The sequence below is a fragment of the Struthio camelus genome, chromosome 3, assembly GCF_040807025.1.
Source record: "Struthio camelus isolate bStrCam1 chromosome 3, bStrCam1.hap1, whole genome shotgun sequence".
NCBI lineage: Eukaryota > Metazoa > Chordata > Aves > Struthioniformes > Struthionidae > Struthio > Struthio camelus.
The window spans coordinates 81,662,078-81,680,023 of NC_090944.1; the positions used below are offsets into that span (position 1 = coordinate 81,662,078).

Here is a 17,946-nt window from a genome sequence, read left to right on the forward strand (position 1 = left end):
CCACTGGCTTCTATGACCTGCAGAGGCAATACTAATCCACACTGTACTGGTTTCAGTATTATGTAGTCCATCTGGAAGGAGTAAAGTAGGTTATTTTTAAGTTATTGAGTTTTTCCAAATACCAGTGTTTGTGCAGTTATCCACAAAGTCCATCACTGAATACTTGCTTTTTTCCCCGAGAGATGAGACGGCTCCTTTGGGTTGGCATTGGGACTGAGATTTTTATAAAAGTCAGGGAAAGGAGGGAGAAAGGAACCTTGCCTAAACCTAGGAGCTTGTTGAACATTTACTGTGGAGTTTCAAACCAGCCCAACTGTGCAAATGTCTGGAAAGTTAGTTTGTTTTAGATACCTGACTGAGTGAAATTGGTTGTTCTATCCAAGAGGCATTTTCAAGACATCAAAATCTGCTTTTCCTAGCCTCTAAAGTTCCTCAGCTCCCCCAAGACCTTCAGGTAATAAGAGGATATATACAACATGAAGCCCCTAAAATAAATAAATATATATTTATATATGTAAATAACTCAGACAGAATAATCAATTTGTTTCAAAAATGACATAAGCAATATAGGAAAACTCTGGAGAACACAGAACTAAGGCCCAGATTTCTAAAGCCCTTGTACTTGGCTTAATTGCAAGACCACTCTTTCTCCATAAAAATGGTACTTCTACCTCCAAAAAGAAGGAATTATGCAATTAAGCAAAACTTTAAGAAACTGATGCTAAAAATTGAAGATTTAACCTCCTCTAACTGCTTAGATACCCAAGAAATCAATCCATCTAAATTAAGACATTTAATTTTATCACCATAAAACCAACTAGCATGCACATCAAGGAAAATTGCCATCTTGGCTCACTAACATTTCAGGCTTATATTGTACATATAGCTATTTGGGATTTGCATATTAAGCAGTCTGATAGTTAACTTGAAGCATGTTCACTAAATGCCAACAGTATTCATCTCAGGCAGAGGCACGGCAAAAATGGTCTCTTACTTAAATAAATAAATAAAATTTACCTGGTAGAGCACTTGACCAAGAAGTCACACTTAGATTAGGCAAAATGGAATCACTTTCCCTCTCTTCTACTGCATTTATTGCATTCTGCAGAAAGGAATGTGAAATTTATGGAATTAGAGAAAAGGTAGAAGGGAACACAGCTCCATAATACATTGAGCGGGACACGCTCATCCAGACTTATGAAATTTAAGTCTCACAATACTGCCTTTGCATTTGGCCTTACGGAATAACTGGATAAAATGCAGCATGGGCTGAATCTGGTTCAGACAGACTGAAGAGCTAGACTTTTGAACGGGAATTAGACGCTAACGTGATTCTGAAAATCCCATTAAGAGTCTTACCACCTCTGCAAGCACCTACATACCTTTTAAATAAACTGTTTCACAGAGATTTTAAGTTGCATTTTAAGTTTGTGGCAGAGCACCTGGATTCCCGAGCTCTAAACTCGGAGAGCTTCAGGCCGTGCTGCTTCTAGAAATTGTTACCGTTGACTTTAAACCTAAGCATCTTTCAATTAATGCCTGGAAACCCCTATCCAAAATGGACCCTTCCTTTCTTGAGGAGCAATATAAGGATATCACTAGCTGTTCAAGCAAATCAGAGCCATGAGTCATCTTCTAAGATCTGTCTGGCACCTGCATCTGATCTAGATGTTCTCAAGAAGCCCACAAAATATCACCTATGATCAAATCAAAACACTGTTTCCTCTAGCACTTAAAAAAAGCAAGTGTATCAGTTGTGATGCAAGCTCTTTTTAGCACAGTTCATTAGCCTATCTTGAAACCTTTTCAAAAAAAAGTGCATTTCTCAATTCAACAAAGGAAAAAACTGATTACCCAACTGCCCCCAGGTTCAGAATATCAGTTAGGAACTGAATAAGGATATCAAATATATCATTGATATTATTTTCATTTCTATAAATGATCGGTTTAGGTTTACCTCTTCCAGAGCACTTCAGGAAGAATTTATCTTACTTCTCTGCCATAACTTTCTGGGCTCACGACTCAGCCAAGCACGACAGGGAAGACTCCACAGAAACAGAGCATCAGATGTTCCTGATCTGAACTTTTTAGTAGTTATTGATTGTAAGCCTGTGTAAAAGGCAGGGGTTAGTTCATTTTGGGTTTTTTTTTTTTTTTTATATCATCAGAAGGTATGCTTATACACTTGGAGTGGAAACTGTGCACATCCAGCTGCAATTGATTTCCTGTATGGCAAAATACCTCAGGCATTCAGCTGGCTGGGGACATTACAGATGCCTCTTACCATTACCAGTTTTTCAGACCAGGAAGCTCTGCCCAATGCTTGTTCCTACGCCAGAATAAATAGAATCCCTACTGAGCTTCCAAGTTAATTTGGTCAAGAGAAACCAAACCATAAACAGGCAAGGTTTTATATTAAAAAGAAAACCATTCAAAAAAATATTCGCCTACTTTCAACTTTAACAGTAATACAATCAACTCAATCTTGCTAATGTGGCATGGTGTTCAAGTACAAAACCACTACTCCATCAACAGAGAGATTTTTAATGAAATATCAATACATTCCCTCCCAACCCAGTTGCCACATTTACAACAATTAATCAACACTGAACACGACAAGGCAGCTTCACAGATTAAAGGAGTATATAGTTGGTTTTTTTAGTATCACTGCATGACATTAACATTATTAATTTTTATCTACAGCATTTAGTTTTTTCCACTTGTAACTGAACACACGGAATAGTGGCCACTAACATTTCTGTGAATCTGAAAAAGAAAATACATTAGTAGTTTTACTAGGTTCCTGTGATTAGACCTTAACAGTTATAACATCCAAATCCCCAGCTACCTAACTACAGCTTAGATTTTAAGTTAAAGCAAAGTCAAAATAAAAAAAATGAGCTGTAACTACCATCCTACTTTCCATTTAGTCCATGTGAATTTCTTTATTCTCAAACCTTCCAGAGTCGACGGTCTCAATTTCAATTACTAGAGAAAGCAGTTTCTTTAAGAATCCTAAAAAGAGTCAGATTGTCAATACATATGAAGTAAGAGCAATCATGACCATTTAAATACAAATAAATATATATATTTATAAATTTTTTAAAATACATATCAGGAAACCAGGTAAATTTTGAAGAAACATGAGCTTTTTTACAGGGACACCCTGGTTTGATAAAACTTTCATCAATAATGGCTTCTTAGTTCCTGAGTAAAGCTACTGGCATAAAGCAGAGAGCCATTCACTAAACTCTAGAGCACCCAGTGGCTTTTCAAAGCATTGGACCAGTAACTTCAGCCAGAGTCCTATAATCATATCAGAACAAACTAAAACATCATCTGTTGGATGCTACGGAGTGAGCTTCTACCAGTACGTTTTCGCTCATTAACTTTTCCAAGAAAGCTTTCTACAGATCTTGGTTTTATCATGATATACAGAAGGAAAATCTGAAAGGAAAATGATCAAAAATGTCACAGGATGAAAAAAAAAAAACCAATTAGGTCAAATATAAGATTTATTTCTCAAACATCACTATCAAAACCATTCCACACTATTGTAGAGAAAACATGTGCATGTCCACTTAAATAAATGTATTATCCAATGTACTGTGAATTGTATTGTGATTTCTCTTTTCACCTGAAAAAAAAAAGTTCACTCATTTTAAAATAGCTTTAGATATTCTGAAAATATATCATAGCTATTAAACAAAAAGCTTTACATTCTTAATCACTCTCTTAGAAAAGATTTGAGGTCTTAGCAACAGACACATCTAGCAAGCATCAGTTTAATGCTAAATCCTTACGGGGAGTGGGAGGAGAAAAAAGTAAAAGCAGCATACTACAGGACCAAGTTAAACAAACCCCCCAAAGAAATCCACATGCAGATACAGAGGTATATTTAAGTTCACTTGGGCCATAATGACTGGCTGTTGTACATAAAACATTCCGGCACCTGGAGAGATTTCACTGTAACATAAAATGAAAAGCCTAGAAACTCATAGCTATATTTCTTGCAAAACTCTGCTAAATCAAATTTTTCTTTCTGGATACACTCTCTACGGGAGGCAGCTATTCGACAGGTGGTTTATGTTATTCTCATAGGAGTCTTTGAGATCATCCTCATCTCAGTTTTTCTAAAAAGCATAAGTGACACATAACTGCTTCATGCTACACACTAATGGTCCAAAACCAAGGTGCTGAGTGAAAGGCTAACATTTTCACTTTCTTCTAGTAAACTGGTTCCCTCAAACAAATGTATTTTTGACTTTTGAAATCTTTGCTCTTTTAAATTTCCCTACCCTACTTCTGTTAAGGGGAAAGGCCAAAATAAGCCAAGGCCACACAACTATGTATAAATTAATGGGAAGATTGTGGAATGCAATTAATCAGATTCCAGTCACTCCTACAAGGAGCATATCAAAATATTTGATTAATTCATTAGAGTTATCCCTGCATTTATCTCGTTCCCAACCATCTGAAATCATATCTCACATCCAGAGAACTCCATCCTTACTATCTGGATCATACTGCATTTTCTACATAATAAGCTGGTGTTAACATTTACTACAGTATTTTAAAACAAATACTCTTCTCAAACAATTCCATGTGCTGATACAACACAAAAACCTGACAATAAAAAAAACTTAGCGGAAGTTCACGTTTGTCAGACAGCAAACCACAGTCTGTGTTTAATCACCAGCAATGAGGACTAAAGAAAGAATTTATTGGGCATGATTACTACCAAGTTATGTACTAGTACTTAGAGCCCAACCTTTCTGGCCAAGGAAAGCAATTTGCCTGTTTCAGCATCAAGGGAAGACCACATGCAGTAGCACCTCCTCACTGCACGACGTAACTGTGGTGAACGGACAGAAAGCATACTGCTTCCCAAGAAGTCGCATTTATTCCACATGCAATCACCTAAGCACCTTCCCAGATGTATTAAGTTAGTTGCACGGGCCAAACATACGCAGTGCTCCTAGGGTTTCCTTTACTCTACTCATTCACAACAGTGAACTACACAAAGGCAGAGCTCCATGAGAAAGTCAACAGTTAAGCATCTGTCATTGCCAGAACTACTCCTCCAAACCATCCCTGGTATGACCTCAAGCGGTGTCCAGGAGAGAAATCAGCATATCAGCAGATATCGGCACAGGCAGGTAACTCTGGCCCAAGTACAAAATTAACCACCTGCTGATATGACTAAGAGTTTGTAACAAAACAAGAAACGCACTCCAGTGCATTTTTGTGAAGTTGTGTAAAAACAGGTGCCACTGATCCCCTGCAAAAACAGAAAGGATTCTTCATGGAGCACAGGCATGGATTTAAAGAACAGCAAAAGCAGAAAAAAGAGAAGTACATAGCCAGGAGAACGCCCATTACCACAAAGCGGAGGTAGCTAAGAGGCAGGCAGCTGGCCCTGGCACCCATTCTCTCTGGTAGCCTGACTAGGCTGTAGGTGCACGCAGCTAGGGCATTCAGGCGAGTCTGGTAGGTGTGTATGGAAGCACTGCCCCCTAGGGATAAAAGAGACTAGAAAGCAGCAGGTCCCCAGTGCCAAAGGCTGAACGCCAGCTTTTCTTCTGAAGACAGCAAATCAGTTATCTGTGCGTTTGTTTTACAGAATTCTTCCTTGAAGAAGCAGCCGCAGCTCCTGTCCTACCTCAACAGCACACAGTGGTGTGTAGAAGTACCCCCTTTTCCTGCATGCCCAACTGCGTGCATCGTGTCCCATCACATCAAAGCCTCCACCAGCACAAGGAAGAAGAAAACACCTATTCTGTGCTGTGGCTTTGTGGGAATAAAAGTCAGCATGCCCATGCTGAGCTCTTGGTGAACAAGTTCCTTGGGAGTGACCCAAGGGCTGTAAAAGCCAAATACATCAGGAATGGATGGTTTTACTGGCAGGCTGCTCTGCTGCAGAATTGCAGGAAGAGACTCTTCAATTTGGCCTTTTTTTCAGATCTGCACTGTGAAATGTTCTTCCTACTGCTAAATGCACAGCTGAGCTGTGAGACTTAAGGGTGACAGGGACATTGTAATCATGTGCAGCAGTGACCACAGAGGTGCATCTGTGTTGGTAATAGGCTATACTGCTAGAAAAGGATGACATTGCAGATAACGTGGCACAGCACAAGCTGAAGTAGTGAGATCACCAGGCAGCCTCACCATGCAGGAGACCAGATTTTCAGAACTCTGTTCAGCACAGTTCATGCCGTAGCAAACTACTTTGTCTTTCACACAAAAAGAAAGAAAGGAGAAAGGCTTTTTGATCTTTTATTCCACATTTCCCTACTGGCAGACTTTATGAAGGAAGAAAGTGATTCTTGGTAGGACGGTCTGCAAAAGAATCTGGTCATTCTAACTGAAAAGTTTGCCTATCACAGATTCTCCTACCATGCAGACATTTTTTGATACCAGCTTAGGAATAATGTTATTTGAAGCACTGGAAGAAGAACATGCCAAGATATTATTCTATAAATCAAAAGGAAATCTTGGTGATTAAATAGCTATTGATGCCTTTATGGATTACTTAACATCTTCCACTTAGTAACAGATCATATGCTTCAGTGGTGGCATACTGAAAAGCCCACATTATACCTGATGCTTGATGCTTACGTAGACAGAGTAGGAGATGCGAATGGTTTTCCCCTGGAAACCTGGGAAAGGCTCACAAAATTAAATTGGTTCAAGGTTGGGGGGAGGAGACAGGGCAGATGATACCCTCCTACCACAAAACAGAAGAGACTTCACAACACAGTCAACCCAATAAGGTGAGGATTTTACAAGGCTACACCCACTGAAGAGCATGGCCTGGTGGCATGCAGGACAGAACCAGCCATCCTCTCAGGCAGCAGGAGCACAGAATGACCAAGACAAGAGTCCTGTCTAAGGGGACCAGACCAGAGATTTAAGACTTAGAGATTTACAACTTGAGACTGACAATTTTCAGAGAAGATTGACTAAAGGGAGAAGAGATTACAAACAGCTAGTGAATGAGGGAGGGGGCAAGCTGTCTTTCTAAACACAGCCATGACTCACTTTTAAATACATCTTTGTTTATTATTCAAATAGACTAAGACTGCTGACTCTTCAGAAGAATTAATGTTTTTGCAACAGGCTGAAGTCTATGATGTCATTCAGACACTAAGATATGACAGCTCCCTGAGCAGCACCACAAGTTACGTTATCAGGATAATGAGAAGTACCTGGGAAATAAACAGTGACACAGTTCCACAAATGCTTGAGTTGCAGAATACTAGTCGCAGCAGCACCAAATTGGAACATTTCCACTTGCTTGCAAGCTAAAATATTGTTTTTGCTGATATTAACCTGCTGCAGTTTAAACAGCAGGTAAAAAACTTTGTGCGTGCCAAAGTGATGGAGAAGATGAAGAACTGATTGTGCAGATGTCATCTCACGCACCTCTTTTCAACATCATTTACAAAGAAGGAACTACAACCTGTCCTTCATATCAGGTATTAGAGAAGCAAAGCACAGCGTGACTTCAGACTGAAATACCACCCATCACTGGCAGCAGCAGAAAGCAAGTAGTCCTGCCACTGTTGTGTTTTTGTAGTACCTTAGGATCCCAACTATAAACCTGGATTCACTGCAGCGGGCAACTTTCAAGACAAAACAAAACAACAAAAAAAGAAAGGCAGAAATCACAGCAGAGCTGCAGCAGACACTGTTGCTAATATTGGGAAAGTGGGGGTTTAGTAAATATTTCAACAAATAGTTTATAGGAGGTTAATGACGATAACTTTCCTGCATTTACAGATAATGCCACCTAAGACAAGTGGAAAAAAGGGAGAAAGTAAAGCAGTGCAGACTACATACTAGATCTAGGTGATATGCAGGCTGATCAGAAGCAGAAGTTGACCTTGAAGCCCACACCCAGATGACAGGCTGAAAGATGTCAACCATGATTAGGGAAGGAAGCTGGCTGTCACACTGTTGCTGACTGTGTTCCTTAGGGCAATATAAACAACCTTCTCTTTGCTGCTCTAGGGATCAAGGCTGCAACAGCTATGAGTAAGCAGCTGAGCAGGTGATTCAACAACTGTTGCAGTGACACCCTTCTTACTTCTGCTTAGTACCTCCGCTCATAGGACGTATGCATCCTATCAGCAGAAAACATTAGCTGCACAATACTAACACCCGGGGCGTCTTCCTGAAATGTCTGAATGGATACAAGTTCAAATATTTCAACGTTAACATTCATTAAGTTAGATTTTAAAGCATCTGGGCAGGGCTCACATGCAAGTTTCTACAGAACGCATGCTTACCAGAAGAGATTTGGCACCATTAGCAGTCTCAACTCAGTGGCGGAGCAGGCAAGCAAGACAAAGGATTCAAAGATAATTAGTACTATTTCTGAGTCACAGGTTTGCATGGGAAACAGCTGTCAGTCCAAGATAAAACCATTCATCACACTTATAAAACATATATGCAGTTTCCACCAGCACAGCCACCCATGGTCTTGTAGAAGGGCTAGGAAGCAGGACTGGAGGAGTTCTTGCCGTGGAAGCAAGGGTCATATGCATCAAGAGTCTGTTCCAGATAAATTGTTTAAACTGACATACTGTGCTGTGGTTTTATGGCAATGCTCTGCATTGTGATCAGTGAGAACAAGGACCGTGTCCACTGTCATATTCAGGTCCTTCAGAAGGCCCAGGCAGCTGCTGACAGTGGTTTTAAGAAGCCAGTAACATTGCCTGGACAGCTGTTTCTTTCAGGCTTCCTCAATTTGCATTAGTGGCTTTTCCCTCAGTCTCCTTCCCTAGTTTGTCCTAACTAGATCCCTTTCTCTTCCTGCACTGGTAATCAAATTGGCAGCTAAACCTATTTTAGGCTAACTTCATTTAGGCTCAACTTAGTGAGCCAGACCAGACAGATCTACTTGATACTACAACCATATCTGGAAAAATGTTTTATATCCGTAAGGGGACTAAAGAAATTTTTAACACTGTAAAATAACAACAAAGAATAGTTTCTGACACACTCTTTTGGAAATAGAATTAATATGAATAGCCTTTGCTGAAATTTTGAGTTATTAATCATTTCATGTTCACCTCTTGTACTCTTAACTACATGTGTATGAGGCTCTAGTATTTCCAAACCTAAGTGTTGCTACTGTACTGTTAATACCACTAAGGCTGACTTCACTTCTTCACTAGCTCTGCTCCCATTCTCCCCCTCAGTTCTGCAGTTCAATCAACTCACTCTCATGTGTGATCTCTTTCTCAAAGCCCTAAGTTTTGGGATCATGACATCTCACGGGAATCTCAGCTCTTCTTCAAAAAAGTTTCTGTGCATTGCAATTACAAAAAAGAACTGGAAAATATGACTTCAATGGGCTTAAAAAACAAAAGGAACTGAAAAATATCATAAGATTAATGGTTAAATAAACCAAACACATAAGTTTGGGAAGTATGAGGGGTTTTTTTTGTGGAATTCGTGTACATTCAGCAACACTCCTGCAGTTCTTTCTCCCATTCCAAGTTCTGCTGAGGACCGGCCTCTCTTCCCCCACACCCCTTTTTTAATACTACAGAATAAAAACATTGCTTAAAATAAGCAGCAAGACATCTTCACTGTCCCCATCAGCAAAGGATCATTCCGAGTGGACTGCTATATATATAATATAGCTGGTGTGGCAGCAGAGCGTAAGAAAAAAAAGCCAACCAAACAAAAAAGTTGAATGAGTCTTTACTATAGTTTGATAGATGCATTAAATATATTTTAACAGCTATTTATTTGTGACTCTTAAAAAACAAAAAACAAAAAAAACCTGTCCGTTGTCAGTTCACATATACTTTATAGCATCCTCCCTTAGGAATTGTTCTGGTTTTGGGCTGGTCTTAAACACACAAAGCAGAGAAAGGCTTACTTCATTTTTATTTGTGTACAGAGATGCCAGCTCTGAAAATGTGATTTTTTTGGTAGAAATTAAGATTAAAATAAGCTTTTATAGGAGTATCTTGTGTTAATTTGTAGAGGGATTCTTTAAAGTTACTGACAGATTTCTGTAATCGTGTTCTTGTGCTGTGTCTCCATGTTGATCTGACAAGTTATAGACCCTGATGAATACTTTTATCAGGGATGTGATCACAGAATTTTGGCTAACATCATTAATAATAATCTTTTGAGGAAAGTAAAAATAAGAAAAACTATCACAATTAAGAGTTCTGTTGGAGCGCTGTACGGTTACAGAAAACAGATCAACTAGTACACTGCAGACTTTGCATTCCAAAGCACCACTTCCAGCATTTACCTTCTTCAGTTACCATAACCCTATCTACTTGACAGGGCTTTAAAAGCCCTTCTTGAATTGGAGCCGAGAAGTGACAAGCGCATGAAAGACAGGTATATGGTAACCCAAGCAAACGCGTATGAGGAAGCTCTCAAACATGCACTGCTCCAAACAGGACAGCAAAAAAAACAATACTGGTGCCACTTGTAAAATTACATCAGTGGAGGGTTCAGCCATACCCACCCATGCAAGCAAAACCAGCAGAAAGTACCACATGCTCATGACTAGCTTAAATTACTTGTTTTACAAGAAAGCAGGTATTTTCAATTTCTTTCTAGCTTTAACCTTTCAGGTCACAACGAAGGTTACTGAAAACAACAACCACCACCACCCCACATCCATATGAGAAAGATACCAAGAACTCAGTCTGTTAGCTCCATACCGTTTCTACTAGGTAGTTTTTAATTAAGGTTTCACAATCAATCACTTTAGCCTCAGTGTATGTCTTTGGGCAATTAACTTGAAATCTCACATCCTGCCCAAGGAAGACAGATCATAATATTAGTAGATCAGGTTGCCTCCCTGAAATCATGAGAGTTTCCAAACAAACTAAGCTCACTGTCTGAAGATTTCTGAAGCTGTAAATCTACCTATCTTTCACTTAATGGTTACATTTTTTTTAAAAAAAAAAAAAAAGTCAATACTGTCTTTGCAAGAAGTTATCAAGAAAAAAAAAATACAATTTACAAATCAATCTGACCATACACTATTTTTAAAAGTAATTTTTGAAAATTGTGAAGTAAAACAATAAAGAGTGGCAGATTAACACCTATTTTAAGTATCATAGCATGCCTTTACACAGATGCATCCACAATCTACACCCAGAGATCAACACTGTTTACCCTAGGACTCGTAGGTACAGCTATATGAAATGTGCACTAGCAGAGAAGCTGCTTAAGTAAAGCCTGAAGAAGCCAATATTCTACTAAATTAACCCATTTAAAACTGAATTATTTGTAAGAGTATTTTGCATCGTTCTAGTTTGTGAACTTTAGAGCACTGAGAAGGAGCAGAGAGTCAAAGTTTAACTGCTAAGCATCTGGACGGATGAGAGAACAATACCAATACTCATGAAGAGGTTGATCTCGAACGGCCATCTCATGTTTTCAAGACAAGCACCCTATTAATAAATTTACTAACCTTAGCATAACTCTTATGTTTTGATTTCAAAGCACCCACACTGGTAAAAAGTTCTCAAAATTAAGACAACAATGTTCCACACCAAAAAAAAAAAGTTTAAAAATAAGTCTCAAGGAAGTGATATACTGTGCCTTGCCAACCACAGTGAATTACATAGCCAGGAGCTGCTACAGCCAGATTTAGCTTTGAACAAGCTAACAGGATTCCTTTATAAATTTAGCTAGAGGCATGGGCAACAAACACTTGTGGAAATTTGAACCACAAGCTTCAGGCAGCAAAGATTGCTCCCTCCAAGAACAAGACGGTAGCAACAAAAGACTATTAGGCTCTTATTACACAGCTTTTAAACCACCTAGAAGTTATCAGTTCCTCTAGGTAGCATTATTCAATAACCAAAGCATCAAGAAACTTTAAAGAAGCAAGGCCACAGCTGTTTTTGAGTCTCAATCAATAATTTAGGGGGATGGGGAGAAGCCAACTAAAGAGAGAGGAGAGTATAACCCAGCTCAACGTACAGCTGAGTTTATTTCAGGTCCTTTTCCCCCCTCATACTTTTGAGTCATACTTTGAGTATCACGGCTCGTGAAGAGAAGGAAACGAGTGCCTCAGGTTTGTCAACACCAGCCCTTTGACTAGCTGAAGGATGAGGTCTGAAGGACATGTCAATCAGCAAGAAGGACAGGATCTGTGCGGCACAACCAGCAGAGGCAGGGAAGAGGCACGGGCAGCAGATAGGGAAATACATCCAGGCTTCCTCAGCACCCGCAGGACAGCAGGACACTGCCCTGCTCCAACTGCTCCTCTCCCTCCCTCCCGAAAATACATGCTCTTGCCGCTTAATCGACGATATTTTTCTAAAACCCTTTGGGCCACAGTTATCACAGTCCAATGAACGCTGTTTTAAAACACCAACAAAGGAGTTCCTTGGAACAGCCTTCCGCAAGGCACCGCGCCTGCCGCAACGTCTGTGCGAAAAAACGAGGAACACCGTGCGATCCTGCCTACCGCTCGTCAGGAGGCATTACCCCCCCCCCCCGTCCTTCCTCCCCAAAACGACTTCCATCAAGCCCTGAGACCCCGACACGGAACCCAGAGCGGCGCGGCGGGGCGGGGCGGCCCAGCACAGAGCGGCGCCCCGCGCGGGGCCGGGGCCGGGGCGGCAGCGCGGTGCCCGGTGCCCCTCGCCGCCGCCGCCGCCGGGCTGGGGCCGCCCCGCTCCCGCCGAGCCGAGCCGAGCGAGCCTCCGCCCGGCGCCCCCCGCCGCGCTCCCGCCGGAACAAAGCCCCGCGCTTACCGGCGGCGGCGGCAGCCTCTCGCCGCCCTCGCACACCTTCTCCTCTTCCTCCTCCCCGTTTAAAATCCAGGCGCAGGAGCGCGGAGGAGGTGGAGGGGAGGGGGATCTGCTCCGCAATTCATTCAGCGCCGGGTGCGCGGCCGCACAGCGCTCCGCGGCCGCGCCCGGCTCCCTCCGTGCTCTCGGGCTCCGGGCAGCGGTTTAATCTCCAGACTTCCTCCTCCTCCTCCTCCTCCTCCTCTCGTCCGGGCAGGGGAGTTTGTGAAACTCCCCTCCTCCATGCAGCTCCCGCAGCCGCGCCGCTGCCTCGGCCCCTCCCCAGGGAGGCCCGGCCCGGCCCTGGGCTGCAGCTGACTCCGCGCCCCTCTTTTCCTCCTCCCCCGGAGGCTGGCAACGGGGGAGAAAGATTAACCACTTGGACTTGCCTCTGGAGCCGAGCCAAACAGAGCAGTCAAATTACAGCCCCGGGAAGAAGAAGGGAGGGTAGGGGGAGACGGAGGGAGGGGTTGGGTGGTGTGTGTGTGTGGTGGGGGGGAATCAGCTACTGTTTTCACGCACGGAGCGAGCCGTCGGCTTTCCTGCGCTTCGCGTTCAGCCGTCCCTGTGCCCGCAGGGCGCCGCCTGGCCGGGGCTTCCCCCTCTCGCCCGGGACCCCGCCGCTGGCTCCTCTGCGATGCCACCGGTTTGTAACTCGGTGCTTTCAAGCGCAACGTTGCGATTGAATGTTTAGATCGTCCATAAATTAGTTTAAATTACCGCAATATGAAAGGGGCAAGTCAACCCTGAAACGCAGTCAGTTTGTAAAAAGCAAATTCAAAGAGGTTTTAGAGATCACACCTGCCTTCTGGCAGTTTGCCTGGCTATTTTTTTTTTTTTGAAAGGTGAGTTTAAAGCTACTTTTAAGATACTTTTTTTAAAAATGCTATATGAAATGTGCACTAGCAGAGAAGCTGCTTAAGTAAAGCCTGAATTCTTCATACACTCAGCAGTCTTTACTCCTCTGACTTCTCACAAAATCCTTGGTTTCCTGTAAAATCTTGGTCTGTAATTGTTATTCAGTAAAGCTCTATTGCTTTTGTTGTAGAACATAGTTTCTCCCTTTACTCATGCTGATACAGAGTGTGCAGAATATGAGGAAATTTAGGAGGTTAAAATATCCCAGAGTTTTAAGATGTCAAAGCAACCAGTTACAATAGTAATCCAGTTAACCAGTAATTCAGTTAAGCAGGAAGTTTCACTGTTTGCTGGCATCCTACCTGCTCTCACTAGAATCTTAAAAAAAAAAAAAAAAAAAAAGCTTTGTCAAGGTCTGTTTCTACACTATTAATTCAAAAGCCCAGAGCACCTTCGCAACATCCATACAACATATGGTTCAGACCAGTGCTGAATTTTAAAAGATTAATACATTTATAAATACATTTTGGCTGTGTTTCAAGCCAAAGGTTTGCATTACATAAGTGCGAATATATCCACTTCTCAACTAAAGAAAAAAAACTCCCAAGGAAAGTGTCTTAATGACAGCCACTTGTGTTAATAACACTTATTCACATAGCAGAATTACAACGTAGTTATCACTAAGGGGTAAGTCCTGCTCCACCCCTCCTTCCTTGTTAACCATCTCTGTCATATCGCACAGGAAAAGCAGATCAGAGAGCTGGACTCTGCAGTTAATATTCTGGAATAGCACTCCACAAAATTGCTCCATGTGGCTAAGACGGAAAGGGCAAATAAGTTGGGATGTGACTAGTAGCTCCACTAATCCCAACGTATTGGTCATGACCTCCTGCACTGCGTGGCTGCTCCATGCCTCAATTCAGCGTCCAACTGAGATGGCCTTGCCTCTGAACACTGCACAAAGCTTGTTCATTCTGACCTTGTGCTGGGGACAAAAGTTTGGCCTTAATTGGCACACTGATTAAAAAAAAAAAAAGGCAGCAAAAACTCTGTAATAAAACTTCTGGGAGAGAAGTGTTTGAAAATTTTTTCCTTATGGGGGAATTAGGGAATATTTTTCCTTTGTGAATAGATCTTTCAAATATGATAATAAAACAAACTACTGGTTGATGCATTTAACTCAGGCCAAATTAAAACAAATGAAAATGCATACACATTCCCAAATGGGAAATACAAAAACAAAAACCCCAAACCACACAGTATTCCAAGTTCATTTACAAAATTCTACAGTCTCTGCAAATATGTTTTAAAGGCCTTACATGATCTGTTCCATATGGAGTTTATTTTTTCTCAGTGCTATGACTAACAGGAAAAATCTTCAAGAAGAGAAGTCTCTTCCTCCCTCTTCATCCTTTTACCTCCCTCTCCCCAAAGAAGAGAATATGAGCCAGTTTGGTTTCTGTTTGCTTGTGCTAAAAATAGTGTTCCAGTGGACTGACCTAATATCTCCAGTTTTATGTCCGCTGACTGATAGAATACGATCATTGCTGCAGAAAGAATAATAGGGGTTTAAAGGTCAAGCTTTACAATACTGTAACACAGAACAGCTGACACCCATTCAAAGAACCACCCATTTTTGGAGGAGTTGCATACATGGATAAACTGGGAGAGCTCTAATCTCTGACGGTAATCCAAGTGACTATTGTTAAAAGCTCCAAATAGCCTGAGCGGGAGTAACAGAGAGTCTTTAGGTAGAGTATTTCCCGTGTAACAGAATGCCTTTGGCAAATGTAAGAGCACTGTATGTTACAGGGGTTCCCAAACAGTTTGCTCAGTTACTGTTGGCATCTTTCTTGGCATGCGCTTTTTTCCACTCGCTTTCACAGCACCTCTCACACTCCTACCACTCCCTCACACGGTAGGACCTCTGCCTTCCCCTCCTCCCATAACTTGGGATCCAGCTCCATCCACTATCTATTTTCAGCTCTGTCCCTCCTGCTGTCCCCAGCAGGCATTGCCACCATTCAGGAACTCATGCCATAGGTCGGCTATCACCTTCTGCACAGGTGGCCACGACTTGCTTTCATGAACCACTTTGGAGTGTTTTACTCACTATAATTAGGTATCTGTAACCCAACACTTTTTTTCCCCTTTGGGATTTTCCTTTCTCCTTGGAAGCCTGCTCATATCAACTAGTCTACCTATAGAACAATATATATATATGTATGTAAATATATATATGTATCTATAATCTCAAACATCATCACCTTTCCTTACATCATCAGCACTGAGCTGCACCAGTCGTCATGTTAATGCTGTTCTCATCATAGCTGCAACTCAGCAAACCTGAGCAATGCTTTTAAACAAGCAGAAAGCCATGTCGCTTCAGCTTTACTGACCGATGATGAGTTTCAGCATTTACTGGAAGAGAGGCACAAGTTTACATGTTCTGCTGAGTTAGAATCTCTGGGGAAAAAAACCAGTTGCCCTATGAGAGCTGAAAACCGCTACCTGCAAATAGTCCCCTGCCCCCCAATCAAAAGACACATCACATTCCGTGGTTGGAGATGGGAAGGGGGGGGTCTGCAGAAGCAAACCATATGGCATGTTTATGCATGCCATAAACAAGGGTATAACACAGGGAGATAGATGTAATCTAAGCCTGGGCACTCCCCAGTCAGCCTAAACGAATAAAATTTGTGACGTGCTTGTTGTCTAGCATCCAAGTTAATTATTCCACCCATGATACAGATTAATTGGCAGGCACAGGTACACTTGTTTGCTTTGCAAAGCAATATTGTTAAGCAGGTTTTTTTTAGAGCTATGCCACTACTCGGTTGAACACTCTCTTTCATGTATACTAACTCCAAAGAGCACACAACTGTCCCAGTAATTATATGTTCTAGTCAAATCATTAATATCAAATGAAATGCAATCTTATCTACTTTATGCCTGGGTTCTGTAGGTATTTAAGTACCTCCAAGCTGATGAGGTATGTGCATGGGAAAAATTGTAAGCATATTTAAGCCTTTACATCAATAACTGCTGAAGTTTTTTATCACAAAGTTCAGAATTTCCTACCAATCTTATTACAAATTTTAAGTGAAAGCATTTTAAGTACCAGATGACTCTATATCACTTGCACTGGGACACAAATAGTCTACATAAAAAATGAGAGTAAGATGATGTGATTTAGTGCAAGAAGACATAGTAAAAGAACAAGGTATTGTACAGAGGGAGTTGAATGAACTTCATCTTCATTGGGAGAGGGCTTGATTCCTCATTTTTGGGGAATTTTTCCATGCGGGAACAAACATCTTTGAGATTACTTGCTTTTCCACATAGCAGTATCGCTTGGATCTACCTCGAATGCAACTAAATTTCATAACAAAGCGTTCAGTCTAGCTTCAGGTTTCATGAACTAAACTTCTGGTAAATTCAAAAGCTAGCAGAACTCTGCTGTCAGCCTAGATCTCAAATTTCTAATGAGTCTTGGTCTTTAAGCACAACCTCCACTTCATTATGCTTTCTTAAGCATTTTGGTAGACAATAGCCTTGTAAATTTCTCCTCCATTCTCCTACAGAAAACTTTTCTGCCAGCTTACACCTTGAAACATTTCCATCTGTGGACTTACAAAACTGCCCCATGTTCCAGCCTTACAGGGGCTTATCCTTTTCCCAGTGAATTATTGTTTTTGAGTATTGTAGGTTAAGAGGCTGGAGCCGAGTAGTTAGTTTCAGTCTTGTGGAAGAGGAGAACATCCAATCACACCGCTCTGGGAAGAGAGTCACCATCAGTTCCACACTCCTCTAATCAGGACCACTGCCTAAGGATGAACCATTGCATCCCCTCCAGGATACAAGATGCTTTCATCTTGCTAACACAGCTTCCTGGCACTCAGTGGGAAGCTGGACCAGGATCCCAACCATTCCCCGTTCTTCTCTCTTCACTTGCTCACAAAATAGAAGGGCTACTGGGCGTGCGGCAGGTGTTCCTTTCTCAACACTCAGCTGCCCTTTTTTAGCTCAAGTCGATTATTCAGGAAAAGGGGTTTAATAGATGTCACAAGGAGGCTTTTGGTCTGTGTGTTTGTTTTAGGGGCTGCAAGAGCATGCCCTATAAAAGAGTTTATTCATGCCGCTTGCTTTGTGGTAAGTCTATATGCACAAAGAAGTAGGATCAAATCTGAAGTCTTAAGAACACAACAAAGAGTACATTAGAATCTCTTTAAGCAGCAACTAAGAGCTACCTCTCAACATTGCTAATACAGATTCCTCAGAAGGTGAATGAGCTCATCTG

At 41.5% G+C, this 17,946-nt stretch overlaps 1 protein-coding gene across 2 annotated transcripts in view; it reads right to left on the reverse strand.

Moving 5' to 3' along the window:
- Positions 1 to 13,048, reverse strand: part of PLEKHG1 (pleckstrin homology and RhoGEF domain containing G1) — a 145,896-nt gene extending 132,848 nt beyond the window's left edge. The window contains exons 1-2 of one of the 2 annotated variants that reach the window (XM_068938741.1): positions 12,753 to 12,990; positions 1,018 to 1,102 (exon numbers count right to left, since the gene is read on the reverse strand). The gene's annotated coding sequence lies outside the window, so the exon portion shown is untranslated. Of the gene's footprint in view, positions 1 to 1,017; positions 1,103 to 12,752 lie in introns of both variants that reach the window. The other variant, XM_068938742.1, reaches the window with a different exon arrangement.
- Positions 13,049 to 17,946: the final 4,898 nt, after the last annotated feature.